Source organism: Apodemus sylvaticus, chromosome 14 (genome assembly GCF_947179515.1).
Source record: "Apodemus sylvaticus chromosome 14, mApoSyl1.1, whole genome shotgun sequence".
Lineage (NCBI taxonomy): Eukaryota > Metazoa > Chordata > Mammalia > Rodentia > Muridae > Apodemus > Apodemus sylvaticus.
In genome coordinates this window covers 6292144-6301176 of record NC_067485.1, presented here as the reverse complement: position 1 = coordinate 6301176, position 9033 = coordinate 6292144, and the positions used below count along the sequence as shown (strand labels likewise).

Here is a 9033-nt window from a genome sequence, read left to right as displayed (position 1 = left end):
CATTCACTATCCCTGTCTTTATTGATTTCTTCACTTCTTCTTTAAGGAACACAATAACACCTTAAAGTCCATTTTAAAGTCTTGTGCTTGTCCTTCAACTATGTTACATTTATCAGGGTTCTAAGGGAAGCTCATATAGCATCAAAGTGATAAAAATAGAGAGTCACAGCCCAGCATTATGCACTGGAGGAGCACATGATAACAAGACACTGCACAGATGAGCCAAGAATTGAAACTGAATAAAATCATGTCAGCTAAACATGTTAAATCCAGAAATTATCAAATAATCTTTCAGAGCCAGGTATCTGAAGGATACATAGAATCCTAAAAGCAAACCAAAACCAATAATGGAATATGATCCATCACAATGGAATTACCTACAGCTTTAAGAACACCAGGATACCATTCTTGAGATCCTGAGGAATTGCAACTATTTCCACAAAATGTCATTTTAAAAAAGGGAAAGGACCTAGGAATCATATTTACATTTCATTTTTAAAGGATTTTATTTGCACAATCAGTAAAACCTGAAATTTTCTGTAGGAAAGTTAGAACATCTGTGGTCATTATATCAAAATAGGTGAAGGTTCCAAGAATTTACATTGCAATTTAGCTCTTCAGGGACATAAATCCAGAGTATACCAAGCAAAGGCTGGTCACTGATAAGTAGATACCCCACTACAAGAAATGTTTTCTTCTGCCAAATTCTTCCCTGTGGCCATCAGGCTGCTCAAATAGTAGGATAATGAGTATATGAAGCAATTCCACAGTGGTTGTTCTTGTTTTTGGCAATCTTCATATAGCCTCTCATGCCCCATTATTTACCCCAGCTGAAAAATATGTTTTCTATTTAGTAGACATATCACTGCATGATGGATTTCTTTTAATATTTGACAAGTGAGCAACTTAACAGATGCATAAGAAAAGTCAGAGGATCTACTCCTGGGTTGCAAAAGGCATCTCATATAGGACTCCAAAACATCAAGAGAGAATGGGCAGACTAGCTATCTACCAATTAATGGTAGAGAAATAACAAATTTGTCATATTTTAGAAAACAATGGCACATACATGCTATTGACACCCAAAACAGGTGAAAGAATTTGAATGTTATGATTTCACATTGTGAATAAGTTGTGAAAGCTGAAGAAAAATTAAGAGGCTAAGGACTAGAGATAAATTCAAGAGCCACATTAAAGTGAAACTGACATTTTTTTTTTACATGCAACTCAAGTTCTCAGGACATAGTGACAAGACATACACAGACCAAGCTGGGTAGACGAATTAGTCAGTGTACTCCTAGATCAGGAAGAAATACTGCCACAGTTTTGATGTTGGCTAATGATTGAGAAAATAATTGATGTTAACATCAGACCTCTACACATATGTACTTGTGCACTCATGTATCCATACACATGCAAACATGTACATATGTACACTTACTTCCCACATATACATAGAAAACAAGAAGAGCTATTATTCAACTTAAATGAAACAAAGCTTTTTTTTTTCAGCCTGTTCATCCAATTACTGATTTGCAACAGGAAAATTCCTTCAAAAATACGCCAAAATGTTAGCCAGTGCTTTTAACCACTGAACCATCTCTCTAGGTCTTGGAATTTCAAATATACAATTTTGGCAATATATACCTGTTCTTGATCAGCCAGTAGTGATTACCATCAGTCTCATTTCCCTCAAATCCATAACCAACCACCAGAACTCCATGAGTCACAAAATTACTCCTACAATTTGGCTCATGATAAATACCTGAGAAATAAAACAAAAAGTAATTGATGTGAGATATACAAGTTATCTGACAGTGAGAACTGTCACTAACAGTTTTCAAAGGAGAGGTTTTCAAACATCGTGAAATGACACAAACTACAACAGGAATAAAGATCTGGATGAATTGTTACCCAAAACATAGATATATAGGGCTTCACAGAAAGCTGAAAAATTCTAATTCATGCATATTTGTTGATAAGCAAATATGTATGTACTTAAAATATAAATCCTTGGAATTTTGTGGGTTGTTTGTTGTTGTTATTGTTGTTGTTGTTGCTGTTATCAGAATCTCGTGCCATTTTTAACTTATAGAAGATAAATTATTTACTTCAAGAGGCTCTGTTATACTTTGACTTCAGATAATCAGATTCTATAGATATCTAAAATGCCTACCAAATGAAGGAAATTTTAAATTTAGCTAAGCAATAAGTTTTATAAATTTTATCCTGCTAAATTGCATATGAGGTCACATCAGATAAATTATGAAGAAGAACAAATCACAGACTCTCAAATATTCACATTACATTTATACATAAATATGTTGTAATGTAGGGATGTCACTAGGTTTCTCTTATGTAGAGGTAAACATTCACACCTCTCTTATAGTACTTGAAAGACTCATGGGAAGCATCAATTCCAGCAGAGATGGCCCAATAGTGGCTACAGCAAACATTAGGATATCCTTACTTGCCGGGAGGGACACAAATCCCGTGATTTCAGCAGATGAATTCTTTGGATTATACCTACAGGGTCCATCCTTTAAAAAACAAGTAAGAGATTCAGTTACTTTCATTCACCTTATGAGGAATAAGAGTCAGAACCACAACACCCTGTACTTTGAAGCTGAACACACTTAAAATATATGCAGCAATAAATCCCAGGAAGTGAAATGTTACTGAAAGATTTATGGGACTTTCTGGGAGTGGGGGGCCAGAAAAGGGGAAATGATTTGAAATGTAAATAAAAATTATATCGAGATTTAGAACTGATAATTAGTTTGCCTATCTTCAATGACAATGAATTGGTCTTCGTATTTAAAAGAAATTTTAATGATGGAAAATATATATAGTAAGTATAGTAGCTTGCATATTCTTAATGTCAATAGAAGAAAATAAATCTGATTAAATAATTTAATCAGAAAGCTATACAAACATTGAAAAACTAATGATAGGCTTAATGATATATAGTATAATTCTACCAAATAATTGTACTCCTGTAGATGGTGAATTATAGCTACAATTGTCCTACACTCCAAGTTGAGTTGAAGTGACAGCATAGGATGCCCACATACTTTCCCTTCATATGGATATGTTGCTTCAGACTCCAGACCACCATTGTGCAAAACATACTGGAAGGCATTGTATGTATCACCCCCAAGACAGCCATTGTTGACTTGAGGTTTAGAACAGTCCACCAGGTTCTGCACACTCAGCGGGGTGAGTTTGCCTGTTTGCCAGATTGCCTGTGCTTCAATAGCACCAGTCACAGCAAATGCCCAACAAGCGTCGCAGTCACCCTGAATAGGGAAGAAAAAAATGTCATAAATAAACGACAACCTGGCAACAAGTTAGAAAATGTATTACTTTATAAAAAGTATTTAATGTCAACTGATAGATTTCTAGGCTGTATCAGTCTCCTAAAAGATATTGCTACTGGAAGTTTGCTCATACCCTAGACATGGCCACACACATGAATATTTGAAAGGCTCTATATGTTTTGTGAGTTATTAAGGGCCATAAAAGGGGGTATGAGTTCTGTAGAAGGATGGATGGACACTAATAGAGAATATATATGTGGTATATTTTTAGGATTAACTTATATTTAAAATATATGAAGCATTCAAAGAAGAAGAAAAACTATTATTTAAAAAATGAACTGCATATCACTCCACATTCAATATGCACACAAAACACCAATTCTTTTACCTTTTCAATATGGTCTAGGAAGATGGGAATGTGACACTGTCATACCTGTCTCCGCACAGGAGTCACATAGCCTTTCTTTCGCCAATTGACAAATTTGGGGAGACTACTACAAACTGCACGTTTCATGATACCTTTTCCCTCTCTGTGAGTCTGAACTGGAAATTCAATCATTTTCCTGAATTCTTCATCAGTCTTCAAGGAAAAGTACATAAGTAATTATTTAAAAACTCCTTTTAAGGTACTAACAAGAACACAGGGAGAAGCAACCCATGTCATACTCACCATGTCACCAAATTCATTCATTTCCATGGTGAAGCCATTCTTACCCAGGCCATTCTCCTCATTGTGCAGTTTGATCATTTTCAGGTTTTTTTCCCAAACCACTCTCCTCAGTTTTTCTTCCTCCTAGAAATGAGTGTAATGAATATTATTTCTATCTTATTGAATTCTTTCACAATCTGACCATATGGACTTGCTGGGGCAGGTGAATAGAGGCCATGGAGAGGGATCCAGAACAGTATATCTAGACATTTACCAAAGGGAATCTGGCTACCCTGTCCTTATAGTGATTGTGATAGATAAGCTCTTAATGAGGGGGGGCATTTGTGTGTTCTCTAATGTGCTTTGCCATTTGCAACAGCAATGACAATTCACTCTTAGGTCCTTCTGGACAGTTTCCAGGTTACCAACCAGGATGTATGATTTGTTGTATTTTATCTTCCACTCTTTCCATTCAATATCCAAACTGCTATAAAGTGCTGGAGCACCCGAGGCCATTCCCAAATACAGGAAGGCTGTGACGACAACAGCAGTCATGTCTCAAGTGCCTAGAGAGGGGAGAGAAATTAAGAGAAAGCTACATGACACTTTAACAATGTCTTTTTACTCCATTTTTCTGCAAAATGAAGCAATTCATAACTGATTAAATTCTTTGAACTATACCTTCAAATACATTTCTAAGATTATGAAAAAGGCTAAAGATATGTTTGAACTAAATCATGCACTGGTAGCTATGAGATTCAATGAAAACTAAAGAGCCCTTGGCCTGAATTCTAACAATGGAAATTTCAAACTGACAGAGATCTACCTGACCGGAGTGCTGAAGTTAAAGTTTTTTTACACCACTGTTCAGCTTCTATAGTTTTCCCTATGACACCATTCTCATTGAGGTAGTGACTGGAAAGTTTGGTTGTATAATTACAAGTAAAAGACAGAAGCAATAGTTTCTGTCAGTTTGAAGTCAGCTTGATCTACAGAGCTATTGCCAGCACAGCCATGGCTACACAAAGAAACCTTGTCTCAGAAAAAAAGAAAAAAGAAAGAAAAGAAAGGAGGAAAGGAAGAAAGAAAGAAAGGAAGGAAGAAAGGAAGAAAGAAAGAAAGAAGGAAGAAAGGAAGGAAGGCAGGAAGGCAGGAAAGGCAAGGAAAGGCAAGGAAAGGCAAGGAAAGGCAAGGAAAGGCAAGGAAAGGCAAGGAAAGGCAAGGAAAGGCAAGGAAAGGCAAGGAAAGGCAAGGAAAGGCAAGGAAAGGCAGAGAAAGGAAGGGAAAGGAAAGGAAAGGAAAGGAAAGGAAAGGAAAGGAAAGGAAAGGAAAGGAAAGGAAAGGAAAGGAAAGGAAAGGAAAGGAAAGGTCACAGGATGCCAGATCCAAGAGTAGAGGTTGGGTACAATAGAAAACCTCTCTTGGCAAGTCATACTCAGAATTTTCTGGGTCACTAAAGCAACACACCATATACAACCTAAATAGGGACATGCCAATTGCTACTATTCTACTACTACATCTGCACATGTCAAATAAAAAAAAGGTGTGTACCCAGGTGTTATGTGCAAGAAAAAACATCTGTTTTTAGGGGTGACAAAGATAGTTACTGGTGTACATTACACATGTTTTCACTCCATATGGGCACACCCAGTCTTGCTCTTCATGGGATCATATTCCTAGAGCCAGGGGATAAAAATAATGGATTCTCCATTACCTTCTCTTCATCTTCCACTCCACATATGCATAGCATGACCACTGAGGCTTAGAATACATTCTTTCTTGGGGAATATGCCTGAGTCCCAGAGGGGGTCTTTCAAGTCTTCACTCCATGACCACTTCATGTTCTGCCTTGGAGGGGGCATGGTCTCACCTGTGGTGACTGCTGCTGCCTCAATCCACACTGCAGACCCAACTCTTCAAATTTGCCGAAGTCTCTGGACCTATTCCAGCAATAACGCTCTTGGGCTTTAAATCCCAAATATCTAAACAGTTGTCCCCACCCCTCAACTCTGGCCTCTTTTTGGATTGGCTGTGTTTGTGTCTGGGTTAGGCTTCCAGGCACTCCTGCCTCAGGCTTTTTATGAGATATAATCTCAGAATGTATCTCTGGAGTGCGTAAGAGCTTCTCTGTGGAATTTCATCCATTATTTTTTAGCCTTTTCTAAGAAGATTAGACAGCGTATACTGTAGACTTTGTAAGAGGTTATACCTGGTATTTTGCTTGCTGATTGTGTTTACTAGCAAAGCTGAACTGTATTTTACACTACACTTTAGAATCGATGGTTTGGTTCCCATGCCTGGTTTGGACTTAGTCAGTACATTCTATTTTGTTATTACTCCACTACTATGGTTGGATCCTATGAGAACACAGACACAGATATTGTTTCCCTGTTTCAGGGTGGAAACACAATTTGACCTCATTAAAATCTTTGGTAGACAGTGATTCAAAGAGGAAATTGAAGTTTAAAGCTAAACTCTAAAACACAAAGTGAATGGTTTGCTGTTAATGGATCTCTTTAAATCCTCTGTTTTTCTTTGGAAATTAAATTGAGCTGCCATCCAGAGGCACCAGTTACCTATCACCCTTCATTGTGGTAATACAGGCATCAACTGGAAGTTTACAGTTTTCTTGATACATCTTGGAGATCTTAGAGAAACAACATCGCTTTGCAACCAGCGTCAGGACATATTTTAAAGAATTAACACTTCCAGATAGCTCTGAACATTAAATATTAATCATGTACAGTCTTTCCTCTTACCTTGCCATGCAATCCTCTCCTTTTTTCTTTGTGGAAATATGTGGCTATTCCTTTCATTTGAATCTTTTTCCTAATACAAATACTGATGGAAGATAATGTGTTTTCACCAGTATTGAGATGAGGAACAATTAAGAGGTAAATTATCTAAAATAACAGCTATCACATTTTTTTCTAATTTTCTCTTACTATATCATATCATATGGCAAAAATTACAATATTTGATTTGTTAATTGATTTTTTTTTATTTTCTGGCTTCCTCAGGTAGGGGATACATATGGGCCCTTTACCCTATCCTTCCTAATGTGCATAAAAGCCAAGACTAATTGAGAAGTTACTAAATGTAGTAGATATAGAAAAAAATATTTTATGACAGTTACAAAAGATTTTTTTCACAGAATTTGAAAAAAAATCAAGTAGTGGCATCAGCTTTTAACGTATTATTGTATAGCCCAAAGGCTCTGTTTAGAGATCCTTGGTTGTTGCTTCAATCTCTCTGTGCCCTTAAATCTCTGCTTACTTGATTCTCTGGGTTTCCTTTTGGTGTTATTGACCCTCTGGCTCCTACACGATCCACCAAAGGATCTTCTGCAGGATTTCCTGAGTTTTTCCTAATGTTTGGATGGGAGTTTCTGTATCTGCTCCTCTCAGTTGCTGGATGAATCCTCTCTGATGATTGTACTAATCTATTCTTTATGAGTATAACAATATCATTAAAAATCATTCCATTAATTTTTTGCAGGTTGTGTTTTGGTCTATATCTTTTATCATTTTTTTCCCAGCTTCAATGTCTCCCAGATGCCCTTTACCCTACCACCCTGTGTGATTTTAATTTCTGAAAAGAGAAACTATGTACTACAAATAATTACTACAATGTAATAATTACTACAATGTAATTATTACTTTGGTGTTTACAGCTTCTCCCAAGAATGAGACCTCCCTTGGAATGTGTATGAAATTCCCAGTGTCACATCTTTAGAGAATTCTGATTGTCCCTCTCTGTACAGATACGATGGTGCAAATAAATGGCTTCTTCACTACTGGTGAATTGTTGTGCTCATCCCTTTATTTCATTTTGGGATTTCATTTTGCTTGAGTTCAGTTGGATCTGAGCATTGGGCCACAGACTTGGAGCTTATATGTGTACCAACCCAGCTGTGGCTTAAAAAATGATCTTTCATTAAAATTATTTATCACCTCCAGTTTGGGCAGTCTTTCCATCCCTTCTTCCACATAAAGCACTGAGTGTAGAAGGAAGTCCTATGACAAATTCACCCCATTCTAGACCAAAAATTCCAGAATATTCCAGTCTCTTTTTGTTGTCCAGTTGTAGGTCACTGTGTTAATTGCCAGCAACTAGTTTTTCCACAGAAAGAAGCTTCTAAAGCAAAGTTTGAGCAACAAACTAGCCCATGGGTACAATATTTCCCTCAGGACAATTCTGTTGTTATGCACTTTTAGCAAAATGATAGCAGTAAGTTTTCTCCTGGGCTTGTGACTGATTTTGTCTAAATCTTTCTTACTAATAGTATCAGGTATGGGATCCATTTCACAGAATAATCCTTTCATCCACAAAAATGTAGTTGATTACTACCCTAACAGTTGTGCCACTATTCCTCCATATTCTCAGATTTTGTGTCAGAGTGATGCTAGTGACGACTTTCTCCTCAGGCAGCATGCGGAACACCTACCATTATGAGCACTTTAGCAGTAACAAGGACATTTCCAATGGAAAACCAAAAGTCACCATATTCTACACAATAAACTGTAGTGTTTATGAACAAAGCCATATTCTGACCAATACCCAAAGATATGTGAACCATTTTTAGCAATAGGGTATTTATTTGAGTACCTATGATATCTATTCACAGTATTGTATCCCTCATTACATGTTTCCTCCATTTAAAATTTTTATGAATTTATTTTCAGATACTTTTACAGTAGTTGGATTTCATACAGCTTTTCAAAAGTTTTTAGGGTAAGGTGTTCCTCTACATATTCCCTTCTCTGCCCATAGTCAAGGATGTTTAAAGCAGAGAAATCAATATTCCATTGTGTCCACAAGTGATTGAAATGTACAGTTTTCAAAATAAATATCTTCACATTAATAACGGGCCATATTCAATTCAGAGTTCCAAGTGTCTGTCCGCCTTCTCATATCATCTCTTTTCTAACCGCAGGGGAACACAAACCATAATTATTTTTATCTGAGCACCATTCATATCTGGTCAGGATCCTTCCCAACTCTGTTGGAAAACTCCTTCCAACAGAAGGATTTTCAGTTGATGAAATCTGATCAACTTTACTT

General features: G+C 36.7%; 1 pseudogene; it reads right to left on the bottom strand.

Annotated features, from left to right (window-relative positions):
• Positions 1-730: 730 nt before the first annotated feature.
• Positions 731-4524, bottom strand: LOC127664848 (cathepsin R-like; annotated as a pseudogene).
• Between the last annotated feature and the right edge of the window lie 4509 nt (positions 4525-9033).